The 20,859-nt window shown below is 36.2% G+C and overlaps 1 protein-coding gene across 2 annotated transcripts in view; it reads left to right on the top strand.

Moving 5' to 3' along the window:
- LOC124303869 (uncharacterized) overlaps positions 1-20,859 on the top strand; it is a 67,890-nt gene that overhangs the window by 3,182 nt on the left and 43,849 nt on the right. The window contains exon 1 of one of the 2 annotated variants that reach the window (XM_046761638.1): positions 19,899-20,535. The exons of the other annotated variant lie outside the window; for it this stretch is intronic. The gene's annotated coding sequence lies outside the window, so the exon portion shown is untranslated. Of the gene's footprint in view, positions 1-19,898; positions 20,536-20,859 lie in introns of those variants that run through there. 2 annotated transcript variants of the gene reach the window in all.

Below are 20,859 nucleotides of genomic sequence, written 5' to 3'. Positions count from 1 at the left end.
TTCGGATAATAATTCATGTAAGGCACGGGAACAAGTGAGAGGAAAAGCAGCAACGTACATTCAGAATATCTTTCCGATTCAATTCGTATAAATGCGCAATTTCTTCGTTCATCACTTACATGGCATTTGAATCGCCCGCCATTTAACGAATTTCCGGTCATTTATAACTCTACACATATTGAATTCGATGCTCCAAGAAGAAACACATTTTTGAAAAACGGCACTGCAGCCACGTAATCTTTAATTACCAAATTCCCTCTGTAACCATTGATTATTATTACATTACATTGCAAAAGGTATCACAGTTTAAAAACAAATTCACACTAAATAATTCAATTGGTACTGAATTTTTTTTTTTTTTCAACTCCACGAGACGTAAGAGAACACTTTATAGGTACATGTATCGGGTTATGAGGAAGCACTTTCTTCAACTCCTTCACAACATGTACGCCAAGTGTTTTATTTGTTTACTTTTTTACTTTCGCAAACCGGCTTTCTGAATTGCATAAAATTGACCATGACTCGTTCAACCTTATCTCTACGACGGAAATTCAATGACTGGCAAAATTGTAAAATAATGCAATGTGCCTGAGAGTAGCTACAAAATATACATATACACATATAAGTCACATATTAACACAACATGCGTATTGCTTTTTTGTACCCATCGCGCGAATAAAATGTCTTAATCGATTCATTCGATTAAACTATTGACGCACCTTCGTCGGTCCCCTTTTAATTCTGGCACGTGTAGAAGTTTTCGATCTGCAGATTCTCTGAGGCATAAAAACCGAATTTAGAATTACTGAAATAATTGATGCTACCGCTAGTTTTCAAATAACAGTTTCTGAGACTCTCAGTTGAAAAAATATACCGCTGTTATAGTTACACATTCAGTTATCCGTCAGCTGTTTAATGCGGTTGCGAAACTAGCTCGCAGAAATTAAATTGTGAAAACTGACGCTGCAGAGAAATTTGCCATATATTTGTACATGTATACGTATATATATATATATAATATATATATATATATGCATAGGTTATTCACCTATTATAACACGTGAGGTGAAAAATTGCTTTCAACACTCACCTGTGTGTCTGCAGCTACAAAATATAATAAGCATTACAGAATAAGGTTGGAATGCTACCGCGGGTATTTTTATTTACGTTCTTATCTTCGTATCGGTTTTCTTTCTCCATTCTCTAGAAAATATTTACATCAGAAAATTTTTCCTGAACTCAAATTATGGACTTGGGAATTCCGAACTTGTACACACGTTGCTTTGCGTCAATTCTGAAGGACCCGACAGGAAATAATGGAAACTTTCTGTCTAACTTTTTTGTCTTCGGAACATATTATTTGAAATTCACTCGAATAGAAATCCGGTGTGGAAAATTATTCACGGATTGTCATGTTCACAGGTGAACACAAGTCAATACATATACATATATTCTCGTGTTTAACCGAACTCTGTGTTCGAATTGAAAAATAATTAGACTCGACGTGAAGAAAACGTGTACAGACACACACGAGTAGAAGAAATAACGTCGGTTATCTGAGGTCTCGAGGTATTAGGTCAGGCGAATAAATTGGCGTAACTTATCTCTATACTTTTTATTTATCACCGCGTATATAGAAAGAGGAGTACCAAACAGAAGATAATAAATGATAACAACCAGTGACAATAGGTGTAGAGATGCGTTATTTAACGGTTTTTGAGATAAAGTTCAGAGACGGCTAGAGAGTGATAAGAAATTAACTATTTTTGGGTCGGCATCGTGCGATTCCATGACGCAATTATGAAAAAAATCTTAATGTCAATTTTGGATGACACATGTGACGGACTTCGTCCCACCATTCTCAAATGGCTCTTTCATTAAACCCGCGGCTTGTCTTTTGTTTGAAAACTCTCAAATCTGTCAATATTTTCACTCATAAATATAGATATAAGTTTACGGTATAGATAACGAGAAATACGTTGCAGCAAAATGCGATTTTAAGAAATTATTCTGAATCATCGGTCATAGAATTGCTACAGATGGATATTCGAGCTGTTCAACATTTTGACGCGGTTTAAAAATTCGTAGAAGCTGCGGTATAAAATGTACAAACACTTTTTCGTACAGCATTTGCAACGGAAAAAGCAAAACGGTATTTTAATTTAACCGAAAATCGGTCATTCTTTTTTTACTGCGCTTTTGATCCACCGTCGTTCTAAATTCCCCCGTTCGAAAAACACCGATCCTAATTCAGACGCAATGAATATCTTCTCCCCACCCTGTTTAGAAATATAAAATATTACGTCACGTTCCCTTCGCAGCGTGTTACTAGTTTCAAAAAAACGAGAAAATAAAAAAATACTCTCCAATCTTTTTCCGAGTAAAAGTTTTCGTGCCATATAATAATCGATCTTAGTATATCATGAGGGAGTTTTAACCCTTATTTCAGCAGACAGTTGCGCGTAGTAAACTGAATGCGTTAAAATACAGTTAAATCCCCGCGTATTCGTCGGACACATGCGAACGGTGCACGTATGCCTACGTCGTTGTATACGTACGTTTGGTAGAAGGTAAAAGAGAGATTTTTATCAGCTGAATACGGGATATGGTCACGATAATTTTCTCCACGCCACGAAAAAAACCAGTCTGTCGACCCGGAATAAATGCACGTGAAAACGACGAATTTGTACCTAAAATTGTAGAACAGTGTACGATGCAAGTAATTTTATTTCTTGTGATTATTTATTTCACTGTTTCGAAAATCATCGGGTGATATAATTATTTTTATACTTACGGTGTAAGTTAATGTAACGTACCTAAATGAGTAGGTACGGTATAATTCGTCGATTTGAATTAAGAAAGTTGGAAAGCCTGCAAGAATCAGCTTCCGTTTATTAAATTCACACATTCGTAGGGTGCGAGAATTTTTCCAAGCTGAGAGAAGTAAGATACAAAAAATATAAATTCAAACCTGGACAAAGATTTGTCACTTCAAAAATCACTTCAAGATTGTCAAGTATATGACAGATTCGTTCGATTCTATGCCACGATAATTTATTTTCTTGAAAAAATTACTCTCTACAACTCTTTTGACACATTTTTTTTTTTTTTTGCAAAATACTTGTGTCGGTATATATTTAATTGTAAAAGATTCCACTGATACTGATTTCGATTAAAACAGTGATATTAAATTTACCATTTAAACCAGAAAAAAAAAGAAAAAAATCTCATAATAATAATAAGTGAGGATTAGAACGAATCCATCACGCTTTTAACATTTTAAATCGATTTGAAGTGAAAATTCAATGCTTAAGCTGTAATTTAAAATCTTAGAGTTTGTTTATTTCTCTCGAGATTTAAGAAAAGTAATCGTAGCTTCCACGTATGTAAATTTTATAAATTCTCAACGTATGACCATCTCGTAATTAAATCAACAGAGCGGTATTGAATTTCTACTTACCAATTTTCCTACAAAGAACAATCTGCACGTGAATAACGAATGCCATTAATTAACTTAAACATACTTACAGACCTACCTGTGCAGTAAATACGTAGTTGAACATTAGGGAATTCGGAGAAGTTACGTAAAACTGAATTCAGCATCTCCGATTCTTTTTGTTTCTAAATCGTCGTAACCATTCTCGTTCGAAGCATGAAGATTGCATAACCTGCTAATTACTTTGATTTCCGAGTATGACTGAATTTGACGTCGGTAACATGCATTTGTCAAAATCATTAATAACTGATTTAGCCACCAACACTGAGTGAAACTTGTACGCAAAACACAAGGAAAATTAAAATATATATATATGGGGCATTCCACGCCGATTTCACCAGAGTTTAACTCTCAACCTCTTGGATTTGGTCCACGAGTTTTATATTTGACGTTGGTTGGGATGTTTTTGGTTTGGGCTTCAGATATTATGTAATTTTTTTTTATGATTTTCAAAAATGTCGCAATCACTGTCGCAATATAACAATTTGAACGGCTTTGGGGATGTCAAGGGGGTTATAAAAATCCGAAAAAACAACTTGAATGCCTTTCGAGACCTGGAACAACCAGATACAAGAGGGTGAGGGTCAGACAGACCCTAGTCAAATTGCCTTGGAATGCACCACATACGTATATGTAACAAAAAAAGCGTTCCTTATTTCCGTCACACTTTAAATCATAGCCGCAAAAGGAAAGAGCGTTTGCCGTTTATTATCAATGTGTACTCTCTGTAACATGAACAATGTAGGTACATAAATGTTTAATGTATGTAAACAATATCAATTATATATTCGAACAAATTGCGGCTTGTGGTTACATACACTGGTTTTTACTGCACTCCTTTATTTACTGCTTAGTAGGTATGTAGGTACGCATGTACACGTGTATTATAATAAAGATTAGTTTGTTGAAATTTTCTTTGATTAGCGCGTGAAAAAAGAGAGAGAAACAAATACCGCGAAGTGCGATAAAATTTAAAAAAACAAACGAGGCAAAAAAAGAAAGATCTTCGCTGTGTCACGTCAAACTTTAACCACGCAGTTGTAGCGAGGATCCGTTCTAAGATAAACAAATAAGTTATATGTTTACACGCACGTTATCCAATTAGCTACAGTAATTCGTCATCTGAAAATCCTGGTGCTCTAACTGGAATGTATAATAAAGCATGAAAGAAAGAAAGAAAAAAAAAAAAAAAAAGAAAAGACAAGCAGCAGAGGACAAAAATGGACGTGAATTAATGACACTTTTCGTATCGTATAAATATTATAACACCCGTTTCTTATGTTACGTTTACGTCACATCTAGAAATCCAATGATCTTGAACGTTTTGGATCGTTATTCACTTTTTTTTTTAAACCGTCACCTTAGCCTCGGTCAGAAATTTGTTATGTTTGTTCAACTTTGTCAACTGTCTGACAAAAATGTTTGCAGCCAAGTTCAAGTGACTATATTGTGAGAAATAAATTGCGGAATATAAAACAGGAAGATATATTATTTGTTATATTATGTATCGCTAAATATATATTTGAAAATAAAAACTAAGAATGACTTCTTCAAGTTGTTACGAACTAAGAATATCAAACTGCAGGTGTTTTAAATCGATTACGAATTAGAAATTAATATCTTTTATAAACATTCTCAAAAAATTCCAGAGGATTTTTAAAACGGTCCACAAAGACGTTAAAAAATACAATTATAATTGTAATTTAAATCAAACTGTGTAAATCGATCTGTTGTTTCGTTCGGTTTCAAAACTCACGTGACAATTCATTGTGAACTCCACAATTCGTTGAAGTTGAACAGAAATTCACATCGAGTGCAAATTTTTGCATTATAAATTTTTCACCTGAAAATTCATCATCAGGATTTATTATTGCGACTGACAGGTAAAAACGTAATTTCAGAATTATCTTGCGGGGTTTTTAATACGCAGCAATAAGCAGCGGATAACCGTTTCGAAGCATCCGTTAAAGAATTTCCGAACGCATGTGTCGTAACGAAAAACAATGACTATGGAAAAATACATCGAATTTTAGACACAACCAGATGTTAGAAATGAGTCAATTTCAAATATTAGCCAGCGGTCTCATCAGCACGTGATAATATAACAAGTTATCTTAATTTCAACTCAATTGACGGTTTCAGTGAATTCTGTATATGAATATAACCATTGGCGCAATGTTTTCATCTCTATTATAAAACAATGTTTATTAGTAAACTGCAAACACGCATAAATAGCTGAGGAACTACCAAGTATCAGAACATTGTACACAAACAAAGTTGGCATGCCTGCGACTATAATTTCCACCTATATTATTATACGCATCGGTTTGATTATAAATCATCGCGGTAAATTTTTTTTCTCTGCATTTTTATTTCTCTTCTTTCTGAGATTTTCATCAGTAAAACATAACGCTCGATATTTCTGAATTCATCACGAATGATAATCTAATCGAGTTGAATCAGATTTTTACAGTGAACATCTCGTCATTAACAACGTCAGAGAAATCACATTTTCCCAATATTTTTTCACCGAAAAGTCCCTATAGTTCGTCTGATTCGATAAAAAGTAGTTCATTTTGTTCGGAAATGACTTCCCTACGAATTATATGTGAGATAGATGCTTGAGTTCGTGAGTTGACAAAATTAAGTCCGATATGTGCAATCGTATTAATCTACAGACGTTGAACTTATTATTTAATAAGTAATATTATAATCGTTGATCACAATTTGAGTCAGACTATTCTGTGGAAAATTAATCTACGAATTAAATCACCTATTCCATTCTTTCCAGCTAGACAAATAATGAGATTTTTGTGATGTCATAGTTAAAATATCGACGTGTTTACGTTTTAATTTCAGTGTTTTACGATTTTCTCCCCCGCCGCAGTAATTTTGAAATTTAAATGAAACAAGATCAGCTTCAGTGGCACTATTTTAAGCTCTGTTTCATCGCCTTTTCGTTTCAACATTTTTTAACAGGATCTGATTGAAAAGTTACGACGAGAGAAATAAAATTGTTGAACAAAAGTTCCGCAGTATTATTTGCACCGAATTATTCGAACGGAAGAGTGAATAATTTTTCACCCTCTTTAACTGGCAAACTTGCAGTATCTTCGAAAAAGAAAAAAAAATACAGGAACAAGAAATGAAAAAGTTCGAACGAGCTTTGCTTTATCCGCCCTTACTCGTACCTACTAGGGGTGGAAACTTTTTCCGCATGTTTTATTTTTAATTTTTTCCAAACATACGTAGTAAAACGGAAATTCGATTGCGAAATCGATCGTGTTTGGATTGAAATGCGAAAGGCGAGGTGTGCGCACTTTGCGGATAGACATCCTTGATTGTACGCTGCAAGTATGCTTCTTGAATCCTAACGTCATAATAAATTGGCTAATTTTTCGCTATTTTTTTATATTATAGCATTTTTTTTTTCTTCCCTACTTCTCTAGCATCTTTTTTCTCTTTCTCCCAACTGAAACATCCTCAATTCCAGTACACCTTTCATGTTTCCTCAACTTAATGTCATAACAATCTTAATTCTGTTTGATCATATAAGTATATTACACATATAATATTCCAATGTATATTTATTTACCTTTCAAAAAAATAGTCCGCGTAAATTGTCATGTTAAGTGAATTCCATGCGAACCCAACCAGCATCTGACTCTCATCATTTTTGATTTTGTTCAAAATTGTTTCTGCCATTGTCCTAACTCTGAAACGGTACCCTGAATTTTTTTTCACATTTTTTTATTCAACCGGTCAATTATTTATAAATATTGAGAGTGATTTTGATAAGGATCTTGTTTAAAATTCTCAAGAAACTTTCAAAGACTGTATTTTCTTTTCCAAATATTTCAAGACCGGGCACACGACGGGCTTATTTATTTCCATTTTTCATAACTTTAAACATTCGTAAATATTTCAACAGTCGAATACAAAATCTGAAAAAATTCGGGGTACCGTTTCAAAGTTGTGACGATTGCAGAAAAAGTTTTGAATAAAATCAGAAACGGTGAGGGTCGGACGTTTGTCAGGCTCGCAAGGCATTCCCTATACTTATATTGCACATTTTGTATAGGATGCGAATTGCCAGATCGTTCGGTTTAAGCTTCATTGGAGCTTCCGTTAGTTTAGAAAAATTATACCCACATCGTTTTTATACCTAGATATATTACATGCAGTTTCCGTTTTAACCGATTAAATCTCGGTGGTCAGGGGAGCCGAATCACGCGTAGCGTCGCAAAACTTCGAATCAGCGATGATGGAATACTCATACATAGGGCATTCCGTGCCAATTCAACCGACATCCGATCTTCACCTTGCCAGATTTTTTACCGTCACCTTTTATCCCGTCTTTCGAGGCTAAATCGAGTCTCGGTATTTCTTCTCAGCCTTTCAATCACGAACGGCTTTCATTACGTACGTATAAGTTGGTCAATATTGACTGCAGTCACTTCAATTACTGCGCACATAATCGAATTATCAAAGTCGAAGTTTGTTTTCAATTGAAGTCTCGCAAGACGTACAAGAGGCTCTCAAGTTATTTGACACAAATTTTTACCGTGAAAACAAAGTGCTTCAAGCCGGTTACCGAAGTGCTTGTTTTGTGTTTTCTATTTTTCCACGCATATTCAATTTTACAAATAGTTCTTTCGATACAGCTGTTTAAATGAGTCACTGTTTCATTTGTCACATCCCATATCGCGTTCCGATAAGCTGGTTAAAAATTATTGCGTGGTATTTTTTCATTTTCTTTTTCGTCAATTATTCTACCATTCAATTTTTTATAATAGCACGTATATTCACAATATATTAACAATCAGTTCCAATCATCGAATAACAAAATTTTCTAAAAGGCGATGCCAATCTTGTTCAAACACATTGAGTGAACAAGTAACGGATCGTGAAAAAAAATCTGTATTACCAATGCCGTGCAAATCGGCAGCGAAAATCGAGTAAAAATGGGCTTAAAAGTTACTCGAATTCTCATGGAAAATCCCTCTTTCACATTTCGCGTCAAACATACGAACAGAAATATTTTCTCCTCTTCTGATCCCCGGCGTTTGACAAAAATTTCAGCTTAATATTTGTCAAATCATTTTACAATATCTTTTTATCTAGACGAATAAGATAATGCCGTATGTACAAGTATTATACCTATATAATTATCCGCAACGAAATCGAGGATAGTTGTATTATTACGTGTGAAAGGAAAAATTTGTACCTATCGCTAATTGGATCTCATTATGCCCAAGAGACTTCTGGCACACAGCGAGTCGCACAAATATTTACAATAAAAATATTCCACCGTTTTACGTATAATTGACGGTGGGCTCAATTAGACAAATACGTACATAAAATGCACAAAATAAAACGAAAGAAAACTTTCAATATTACAACTCGAGCGAAGATTTTCGCGACGAGAAAACTGAAATTTTTTAAAAGCACAAGACTTGGTGAAAAAATTGCAAAATTTATAAGCTTTGCACTGTAATTAACAGAATCGTATCGTATTCAATTTAATTGAAAAATTATGTGAAAAGAAATAATTAACGCGAATTCAGTTTTCTTCGATAACAAAAAAAAAAAAATTTCCCAGTTCTATGGTCGATTATTCTTAATAATAACGAACCTATTGGTGTACTTAAATGTACGACGTGGGAATAAAAATATATATGAATATCTGTCGAATGTGGTTTATGCGACACGTCGTAACCACGTAATCGGGTGATAATTATTGATCTTTAGCTGTGTAGGTTTGTTATAAATGCGTCTATTATTAGTATTGTTATAAACTGGAAAACAAGGGCGAAAAAAAAATAACTGTTCGCACGCATGTGCGATGTTACACCCATGCAATACAGGACACACAGCTATGTATGTACGTCAGGACGCGGAACGGATTGATGTATCAATTTAAACAATTTAGCCTGATTTTAGTTCGCTTTGACACATGACTATATTCACGTGAGTTAATACAGCACTCCAGACGTGTGTCCGTGTTTATACTGCAAAAGGCATTTACGTGTGTGCGAGAGACGGAGAATAAGATAAGTGTATAGTGAAAATGAAATCGTCGACGTTAAATTTCGATACAGTCAAAATTTCTCGGCAAGATAATACCGCTTTAAAAACTAAAGTAAAAACAAACAAAACAAACAAAAACATCGCTTCAAGGTAACGATAGTTGTTCTTAAATTACAGCCGCTGATACGCGAGTGAGATCATCCACTAAACTTGTTTCGTACATTTAGTTTGTTTAATATTTAATTGAACTGCGACATATAGAGAGTCATGATTAAAAGAGCTCAAAACCTTAAACACCTTTCTCTCCTTTCCGCAGCCAATTATGGTGAATTTGCTTTATGGCAAGAATTTATTTATTTTTTTTTCTTTGTCTCATTTGTAGCAAGGAAAAAAAAAGAGGAAAAAAACGCGTTGTGCAAACGACGCGGCGGATTCATTTTCAGCATGATACTTGAACTTTTTCAACGATCGTGTTTCTTTACGTAAATGTGATACCCATCTCCTATAATGAATAAACGTAGGTAGGATTATGAGCGAACAGCCGTCGACTAATTGCTTCACAGTCGAGTTTTTACCGTATATTAGGTGTATACATAATAATATTATATTCGCGGTGATATTTGTTCTGGACTAACACATAGAACGGGTGAACGTAGTTGTTTCTTTTCCAAGGTATAACGTTGCTACAAGATTGTTTTGACGGATATGAAAAAAGTGACTAATCAGACGGTGTCTGCGTTAAAAATATAAAAAACTGCGATTACAGCGAGTAAACGACCGGCGGGGATTATAATTGTGTACCAAATCGTAACGACAGTCTTGTCATCGTTGCAGCGTAACTCTTTAAGTTTGAATCATTGAAAATTCACCGATACTCATTTTCAAGTGTACGCTGTTACAAAAAAATCGCTGCGTGTACGATGTGGAAATCAGTAAAAAAAAATTGGTGGAAAATTACTGAAACGGGAATCGGTGAATTTTTAATGATTAAAATTTAGAGATTACAGCCGATTTTTTTCTACTTGTGAGTTGTATTAACAATAAGAAAAAAGTAATACCGACTGTGCAGTGCAGCGGAAGAAGCGGAATGTTTATTTATCGAAAGTAGTCTGGAGACCGAATAACAAATTATAATTGTTTCAACGAAAGATTATTTCACAGTTGCCGTAAAAGACGATAAAATCGTTTTTTGATACTATTTTTTATTACCACAAGTTTCGCGAAGAATCGCAAGTAACGATAAATAACAAAATACGAGATATCAAGCTGTTGTTTACCTCGAACACTTGAAATCCCGTCCTCGCTGAAAAATCCGTTTTGTTGTACTAGGTACCGTAGGTTATTACGTCATATAATTTTCTACTAATTTACTTTCGGATATTTCGATACTCATTAGGTCGGACAATTATTTGCAGCTACTTCGTATTATGGCCTGTAATTTTCCCTCGAAAAGCAATAAACGAATATTAACGCGAATTTGGAATTCCGCGTATTGTTTTGATTTGAGAATAAAGATGAAAAGAAAATCAGCGTAGTCGCTAATTATTATTAGTATTTCTTCTTTTTTCTTCTAATATTACCAGGTATAATCTATACTTTGACGGTTGTCGATAAATGACTTTGTAATACAGTCTTGCCGTTCTTTTCTTCTCATTTTTCTTTTGCTTTAAAATTCTTCTCTTCTTTTATTTACGGACCATTTTGATCTGATCACATGACCCTCGCTAATTCGAATCATATTTTACTCTCACGACATATTGTAGGACTTGGAGAAAAAATACGATTTGCAAAATTGTACATGAAAAAGAGAAGTTAGTTTGCGGTTAACCATTTTTAACATAATTTACACGGTAAAGTCTTTACGAAAGTAAGGAAAATCTGAGCCTGAAACAAAACGACACGACGCGACATTCGAATAGATAAGTTAAAAGGATCAGTCAGAGTATAAAAACATTCAGTACGGAGATTTTTTTATCAGTGTTCGATAAAATAATTTCTTCCCGATCCTTTTTCTGTTGTATTCGTGTCTCATCGTCTCATTTCGTTCAGATTCACGATCAAGCTTAAACGGTCTGGACTAACCTGTACATAAAATCTCGGTAAAAATATTGAATAATATTACAGTTCAACCGAATGTAAATTTATTTACAGAAGCTAATTAACGAACCAGCGTGTCTGAATAATGTAAGCATAGCGTGCGGTGTAAAGCTCCAGGATTCAGTTATTGTAGACGCTTCACACTTCAAACGGTGGGTGAATCCTTCGAGGACACGATATTATATTCAGTTTACAAAATAAAAAATAGAAAAAACGGAGAAATATAAAAACAAGCGAAAAATGTTTTTAAAATTCTACTACTCATTTTGTACCTAAAAATATTATCTTTCGGTCCCGTTAAAAAATGCGAATAGTTATAAGGACACGCAGCTAGATATTTCTCTCGGTGTGATGTTATCTCTGATTTGACGCTGAGTGTAAATCACCTGTAGAAATAACGTTGACACCTGTGTAAATTATGCACGGAAATTTACCTGATTGCGAGTCAAGTTCAGCCGACGATCTTTACCACCAGGCAAACATACCCTCGAAGATCGTACGGATAACGCCGTTTCGCATCTGACGCGTCCATTTGTGCATTCTCGTCTGTGTGATGATTCCTTACGCGTGCGATGGTTAAAACGTGCGTTGACTCCTGGAAAAAATTCTCCGCTGTACATAACTTTTAATTATCACTTCGCTCCTTTATACGTACACAAACTTGCAAGCAGTTTTCTACGTTTTACATTTGTCTGGGTCGTGTTACAGAATTGTCGGTGCGCGAAATTTTCCAACGGTAAAAGAACGAACATAACTCGGTCATTGGAATCCTGGCGACTAATCCTGACAGATTGGAATCGTTCTTTTATCCTTGCGCGCCGAAACGAAAATTGTATGCGTCTGAAGCTTATGGTGAAATGCGATGTACATATTATACGTAAGAAACGCAAGTCCTCGTAAATGCGTCGCGTGAAAATGTGGGTGAAAAATTTTACCATCCGCATTATACAAAGTAAGCTCATTTCTCGCTAAAGATAAATTCCCGATAGTTTTTTTTTACCCAGTTTCGAAGCGCATAATTAAGCCGAGTCAAGCTTTGCCAATGACTATTTTGTGATAGAGCACAGTTTTCTGACAAGTACGTGATATTTTGCAATTCGATCAATTACTTATTGTCAAGGCACGCATGTCGACCAAGTGTTGACTCCGTCGTCGTTCTTCTCTGCGAAAAGAAATACCGAGCAAAAAAGTTAGTCCATCGTTACGGTCTGTTTCTATTATTCTTATTTTCCGAAGCAGTTTAACACACCGTATGCGAATTTTTTCTCTTCGTCGATACATTGCATCGGCAAGGATATAACGAAAAGATCGGCGTATAGAAGATAAATCACAGCCGATTGTCGTATTAAACACTCGAAGTGGGACGGAGAGGCATCTTGAAAATTTAATCTATTCTAATTTAAATAAAAGAAAAATCAATCGGATGTACGACTTAATCTCAATTACGAAGCCACTTACTTCGATCGCTTCGATAACTAGATGTTGCTGATTAATGCTAGTCTGCTAAATCGCCTTTGAACTTCAGATCTAACGTTCAACGTTTCAACAATTACTCGTCGTTTTACTGTAACGAAAAAACTAAAGTACGACGATTGGTACAGTTTGTTTATTTTCATAATTTGGAGGGCTTCTGGAGAAAAGTTTCTCGAGTTAATAGATTGTACATTTTCACTACAGGAAGCAAGAAGAAAGCTGGGCGTAATTACTTCCAGCGTAATAATATCGTCTCTTAACGAGATGCGTAATAGTTCCCAAAAATCTATGAAAGACGTGGTATACGGTATTTGTGAAAGTGTTCCGAGTGGCACGATGCCTGGAAGTTGACTTTCATTTCCGATCCAGCCGCTAAAGAATCGTATCACGTATACACCGATTTACAGTCCTCACCTACGGTGCAACGGATGTTTCGGGAAAAAAAATTCACGCAAGTCCCAAAGAAAATATACAGCCCTTATAACTCAATAGTCACCACAGACGATCATTAGATCATAATTAGAGCGCTAGAAAACGGCAAAGTTTAAAGAATTCAACGTCAAGAACATTTCATTCCCGGAAAGAACAGCGCTCGGAAGCCCGAAACGATTCTCTCGTGACGCGACGGTGTTTCTGTTGTTAATAGGATGAACGATCAAGTGCCTCTCAAGTACCGAATGTCAGCTCTGACCACACGAGTGTCTAAAAATAATCCCCGCACATTGGTATTAAACCGCAGTTTAACGCGATGTGTCGTAGGGTGTAATTCGACGACTCGGTTGATTGATAATTGCACGTGTCATGGATTCCACGGTTTCTAAAAGGAAGAGATTCGGCCTTAGGCTACGTTCCAGTAATCCCGATCGCCACTTCCTAATTGGCAGCGACCGTTTCCTGCATCACGGTTCATCCATCCAGCGCTGTGAAAGCGTCAGGAGCTGACCGGCGAGACCTTGTCAATTTCCAGGGTCAATTTCATCACGAGGGGTCGCTTGGTCACTTAGTCTGTACGACTTGACGAGCGAGTAGTTCTCCCCCCGCCCCTCCCTCTCTCCCTCTCTCTCTCTCTCTCGCTATTTCAAAACACGCGTCTTAAATCGCCTCGATTATCCCTCTCTCTTGAACGACTCGCCTTTTAAGGTTCTTCGGACACGTAGAGCAATGTAAGGATAAAAAGCTGAATTTTTTGTATTTTATTAATCGTTAATAAATATGTATAGGATAATTTTTTGAGAAAGATCTGACGTGTGGTTTTTGTGCGATTAGTTATTAAAATATGGATGTTCAACGTGTAGTCAATAGGGTATCTTCTAAACCCTTTGGATGAAATTTAATCACAAGTGCTAAAGATATTATTACGAAAAATTGTATTTCATATTAATCAATTAAATATTTTTATCTAAATGATCGAAAATTCACGTAAATATCGATTGGCCATATTCAATGATGAATGACGTATCTGACACGTGAAATTGTGGCATCGTCGGAAAAAAAAACTTTTTACAATTGTTTTCTTTGCAAATCGTCGAAATTGTAATGTCGAAATTGAGTTGTTTCATTACTCATTTTGTAAATTTATAAATGAAATTCAATTAAACACTGGCAACAACTACATAACACACATCTATTTTATGGACGGAGGAATGATGATCGAGATAGCTGAAATCATTGTGAATTACTTGGAATGAAAAGCATGCCAGAAAGTCAGAAAAGTCGTGAAAACCATTTTAGGTCTTACGGTCAACGCCAAATGATATCAATACGATAATATTGGACAGATTTCTACCTTATCGTGTAATTTTCTCGATTTCCCTTAATTTCCAATGATTTCCCAGCATTCTGGGTGATCCCCAGTGATTATTTGTGATTACCTGTAACTCTGTCCGAGAGTCGGAAGGCATCGAAAATCGATGAAAATTACTCGACAGACTGGAAATCAATCTTACTGAATCGGCATCACTCATTTCACTTCCAAGTGAATAACCCTTCGGTGCAAATCCTAACAACGAATGTGAAACACCGACGCAACATTTTCTCGCATCGCTGTAACTGCTAAAATTCCGCAACGCCGATGATCGATTCAATATATTCAAACAGCGCGCGAGAATCGCAACAGCAGTCAACTTCGCACCGACGCCGATGCCTGTGCAGTTTCACCGAAGCCGGCGAACTTTCTGTACGGAAGTTTTCTCATTTTTCAGTCTGCGCATTACAACGTAAATCACGGTGACGAATTCGTTGATGTAATCGGTAATCATTAAGAGCCACGGGCACATGTATTAATTAACCCGCACGCGAAAATTAACTCTGGAATGCTTTCTCCTTATAAAAGACGTGTATACGTTTTATTGGAAAAACGCGTCAGGCGATAACGACGGATCGGATTCGTCAACAAGACGCGACGATGCCAGTGATTTAGCGATAAGGAATATCTCTAGATCTAATCGCATCGTCACGTATGCGGTAGACAACTGTTATTTATTATACATACACGAATCCTCTTCTGAGATTTGCTTAATTTCAGTGGCGATAACGCGCCTCGCGATTAAAACGCGAGATCATCCGACATCTGCACTGCGTTATAATAAACATATTCGATAAAAATTTCGGTATTATAGTAACGTTACGCAACGATTGTTTATAATTGATATATATCTCGCTTTTATTATTGTACACACACACACACAGACGCATCGTTATTGGTCCCAGCACGTGTTCAAAATTTATTATTAAACACATCTGCCGCTCCTCTTCTTTTCTCGGACAAAACACAATCTCTACCTACGTGCAGTCATTCATATATATATATATATATATATATATATATATATACACACACACCTACGTAGTTTATACACACGTATTTGCAGACGTGCAGGTAATAGCCGTGCGCGCCCTGGCATGCCGCTTATTGTTAATCATGTGCGTGACAAATGTTGAACGGAATGGATTTCGCACGAAATGATACAGGCATTGCACGCATATACACGTATGACAATGAATGCAAGCGGAAGACTTGAAGTGAAGAAAACAAGATGTATACGGGGAGTTCCATACGTGATGTGCAATCGATTTGTGCGATGTGAAAAAAATAATTACAAATTTTGGACTCTGTGTAACTCGCAACTTGTAAAAGGTAGAATTTTTATTATTTAGGGGAATTTTTTTTACAACCCATTAATTGACTTGACCAAGTTTGAGACAAATCGGAAGGGGCGTGGACAATCGATTGCACGTTGCGTATAGAACTCCCCATGTATGGAAGAAATGGGAACTAATGACTAAATATAAATGACAAACATTGAGAACAGCAGTTTGATGTTCGTCAGTGAACGTGAAAGAAAAAATGAATCAGGAATGATGAAAAAAGAAAAAATTATTTAACCGGCGTTAATTCGCTCGGAGTCATCCAAATGTGAACAATCTGCTTTGTCCCAGATTCTCATAATTAGTACCAATAAAAAAAAAAAAAATAAACTTGAATGTCCAATAATGTCCATCGGGTCATTCGCCTGTATTAAGAAATGATAATTACACATCAATGTTATTATATTGACACTTTTTTCGAGAGTCAATGAAACATTTATGCCGCAGATGAAACTTTAATCTTCTATCTTGACCGAAAATTGTGTCCATAAATCGTGTAATAAGAAAGATAATAATTTCTTTCGATTTATAATACGTGTATTACGAACGCGATATAAATTTCTGTACTGTGTCTAATTATTATGCGCAGCGTGATTACAAAGAATACTTGGAATGCTAGTAATTAAGAAGATAAAAGAGAGATGAAAAAGTAAAGGAAAAAGATCGAATTCACTTGGAGCAAATTATACCACTACGACGCTATCAAGCACGTAAGATTATAGACGAATAAATATTTACTCATTCGGATCAAACATCTTCGTTTTGGGTAATATATTTCTCATAATAAACATTTTTTGACGGGATTTTATCTACGTACGCGGGTGTGTATATTACGCTCAAGTATATATTATCGTTTCCCAGTCACATCCATACAGCGTGTTCTACACAGTAGAACCCCAATTTTATAGTCCACGGATCGAATGATTTTGTTATAGATTTTTTTTTCGTCACAAAACTCAACATCTCACAATGTTTCAAATACCGCATCTACGATTCGATAATTCTTTTCAAATTTACGAATCTGTGTGAATTTTTTCCGTTAATTAACACCTTCGTCAGGATTGGCAAATGAATAGGAATAGAGTATAATAAATGAGTTTCTAAAACGTGTTAATTTCAATACCCACGTATACACATATATATATATATATATAAAACTTTTGGTTCGGATAATTATTTTTATTTACAACAGCGTTGAATCATAATCCGCAAACGTTTCGTTAAATGAGGGAAGAAAAGATGTGTAGAAGTTCGTTGTCAAGATACGGGTTCTACCGTATAAATCTGCACGTGAACTCTCGCTGACATGCATCACAGTAATCGAAAAAAGCGATGCAGTTACGTGTACATCTTGTTTTTCTTTTTTATCATATATATTTTTTTTTTTCTTTTCTTTGCGGTCCGTTACATATTACAAGTATTATTTCACTGGGCTAGAAAACAACGTCGTGGGCGGAAATATCGTTAATTACTTCTCAGAGTTTTTATTATACGCATTTGTGTGTACACACACACACACACATGCACGCACGCACGCACATTATACGTATATGGAAATGATTTCTTTCAACGGCGAAATCACTACTCCACGTGTATAATGCATGCGTATAACGTATTCGAGCCACTTCGTAAGATGCGATGGGCAACTAATCGTAACCTCTGATACGCCTCAGGCGTTGAAGATGATTCGAACTCGCGTAGGTAAACAATTGGAAATAAAAAAATACCCGTCTTTCATGTTCTAGGGAATAACAATGCCGATTTATTATAAACAACGACGATTGAGCGTTCAATGGGTCGCGAAGAAGAGTGCCTGACGTAACATTCGAGTTGAGAAACTTTCCGCGTATACAATAATATGTAAATATACAACTTTTCCACGCGGGCATAAATCAAAGGGTAGGGTTATAAAATGCCTTTTCATCAATTTATTCAAAGTATAAAATATAAAGTTGTAATAAATTTGTATTCGATGCGGAACGATGGGTGTTGGACGATCGCTTTGATTACGTCTGAAATACCAAATTTATTTTACCTACTTCTACGGTCTTTCAAATCATTCGTAATTCGACGATCTTGTCAAAATAAGTTCATTTGACATCCTTCCCCGAATTTATTTCAACGTATTTGTAGTTGTTCGAATTTAACGGAATTAGTTCGAAAGGGAGACTCAAAATTTTCAGACACTTTCCATAAAGTATCTTACGATTATTTTAAAAGCTTGTCGTCGGAAAGATTTCAGACGAATTTCATCACGTTGGTAAAATTAGCAATTCCTTTAGGTTCATTTTATTCTCCGTAAAACTCTTCGGAAACATTTTAAACATATTTTGCGAGAATTGCAATTCGTCAAAAATTCAGAAAGCCTGCGTAGCTCGAATTTCTCGGCTTAACTTTCCCATAAAAAAAAAAACTCAAGCCTATCGTTTCAACGCAAATTTTTTTATTTGAAATATGTAATTATAAAATGAAAATAATGGTTCGTAGAAAAAGTACGAAATGTATAGACGAGAAAAATGTCGATTACACCACAGAAATCACTCATACATTGGACCGTTGATCTCAACTATATTCTTTCTGATTATGGATAATCGTACTAAACTTTTCTGTAAGTATTGGGATAATTTGATACTGGTGGAATATTAAGTTCATCTTAAGGCTCTACTTCACGGAAAGATGTAGTAAATTAGTGATCGTAAAATGTTCTACCTATGTATTAGAAACTACAATAATTGTACGTTAAACGGTTGTTGTTATAAAATTTCCTTGTAATTCAAGCAATTTGTATTTCAAGCGTTATTTTGCACGATACAACCCATTTTACTAGAGTTTTCAGTGTCCGGTATATATGATCTGAAAAGAAGTGATAAATTTGGTGGACCTTGATGGGGCAAACCTAAAAACTTCCCGCTGGGATACGTTTTGTGACGTTAAAACATTCGCGAATGAAATTGAAATTTTTTTTCCCCCAATATGGTTATTACAGTAACTCAAAAAGCACGTGACCGATAAAATCTAAAATTTAATCAGTTCTAAGTTGAGAAAATCTGGGTTGATATAGACAAATGTCATCAAAATCCATTGATACACTCTCAAGATATCATAATTTTCATTTCGTTCGTGATGCTGTCAATCGAATAACTCGAAAAACCACCAAACGGATCATATCCAAATACATTGAGAAAAGCCGTTTCAATCGAGGCCCAAATCATAAAAATCCGTTAATACGTTCTTCTGCATGCAACCTCGAAGAAGAAATGACTCACACGGGCAAACGTCGAGATCTGGTGAAAAATCATACTTTTCATTTTCCTCGCGATTATAACAAATTCCCTGATACTTCTATTTCTTCGTCGGCGATAAAAAATTTAAAAAAATAAATAAAAAATGAACAAGAAGCGGAAAGTTTAAAATGAAATTTTCGTCGGTGTAGCTGGCTTTCGAGGCAAAGGCAAAAAACCGAACTCTTGTTCGAAATCGGATGGCGCATCGCGATTCCCCGCGAGTTCCATCAAACCAGATCCACCTGCCTGCGCGGCGTCAGGTGCCGACGTCAGGCGCCGCGACGCTCCCCGCCAAAGCGCCCGACGCCGCCGTCTTCCTCCCGGCATTGCGGGACCGCTGCGGCACCGCGCTCGGTTAGCCATCGCCGGAGTCAACTCAGTTGCGCGTTGAAACCCAGACGAGAGAGTTGCCGGTTACCGTCGCTAGCCAGCACCTGCTGAGTTCGGTGTTTCCCCAAGAATTTTTTAACGACAGTATCGAGGCCGCGACGAGCTCGATACACACCGGTTTAAATTCATACAACAAAACGCAGACCAGCCCGCGAGAGATTTCCACTCGGGATATTTGATTTTTTTCAAATATTTTTACAATTTCTTGTAAAACGATGCATTTGACGTAGATGTATCGGTTAAATTGTGTTGAATTGCATGTAGCAGTGTGCGAGACTTTTTATTTGGATGAATATAACATCGCGTATACTACGTATGAGTTTAATGCAATCTAAGAAAGGCGTTGCGTTCGCGCCGAAATTCAACTTCGTGACTGTCAAAGTTACCTGCACACAACGGTAAAACTACTCGCTTTCTCCAAAGACGTGCACCGCTGTACGGTTCCTTGCTGGGAGAAAGAGAGGTGCTTTTTTTTTTCTATACGATATATAAAAACGAAAAGCCCGAACCGAGTAAGTGCGCGCAACCGATGAAGTAAAGAAGGAAAACGGCGCTGAGAACTCGCGTGGATTATCGAAACGGAAAGCAAGAAAAATAGAAGGAAGAAAAAAAAAAAAGGTAGGATCACGATCTAAAATGATCTCGATATCTGTGCCGCGCGGCGAGGCGAAACCACCGCTGATACTAGTTTAAGACACGCGTCTCGACTCTCGTAGGTATGTAGGTAGATGCACGTAGAGAGACGTAAGGCATCTAATTATTTGCCGAGGACGTGCCGGAATGCGTCCTTCTGCCGACAAGAGATACAGAGACACTGAAAACCCTGAAAGCTATCCGCTCTACGGAATTACAGATCACGCATGTGATGCAGAAAAGCTGCAGCGGTCAAACAGTTTTCGCAAAACTATGCAAGAGACATTAAATCGAACGCGCTCGTTGTCA

Source organism: Neodiprion virginianus, chromosome 4 (genome assembly GCF_021901495.1).
Source record: "Neodiprion virginianus isolate iyNeoVirg1 chromosome 4, iyNeoVirg1.1, whole genome shotgun sequence".
Lineage (NCBI taxonomy): Eukaryota > Metazoa > Arthropoda > Insecta > Hymenoptera > Diprionidae > Neodiprion > Neodiprion virginianus.
Note: the sequence above shows the minus strand (reverse complement) of the source record. Positions and strands in the feature narration are given on the sequence as shown.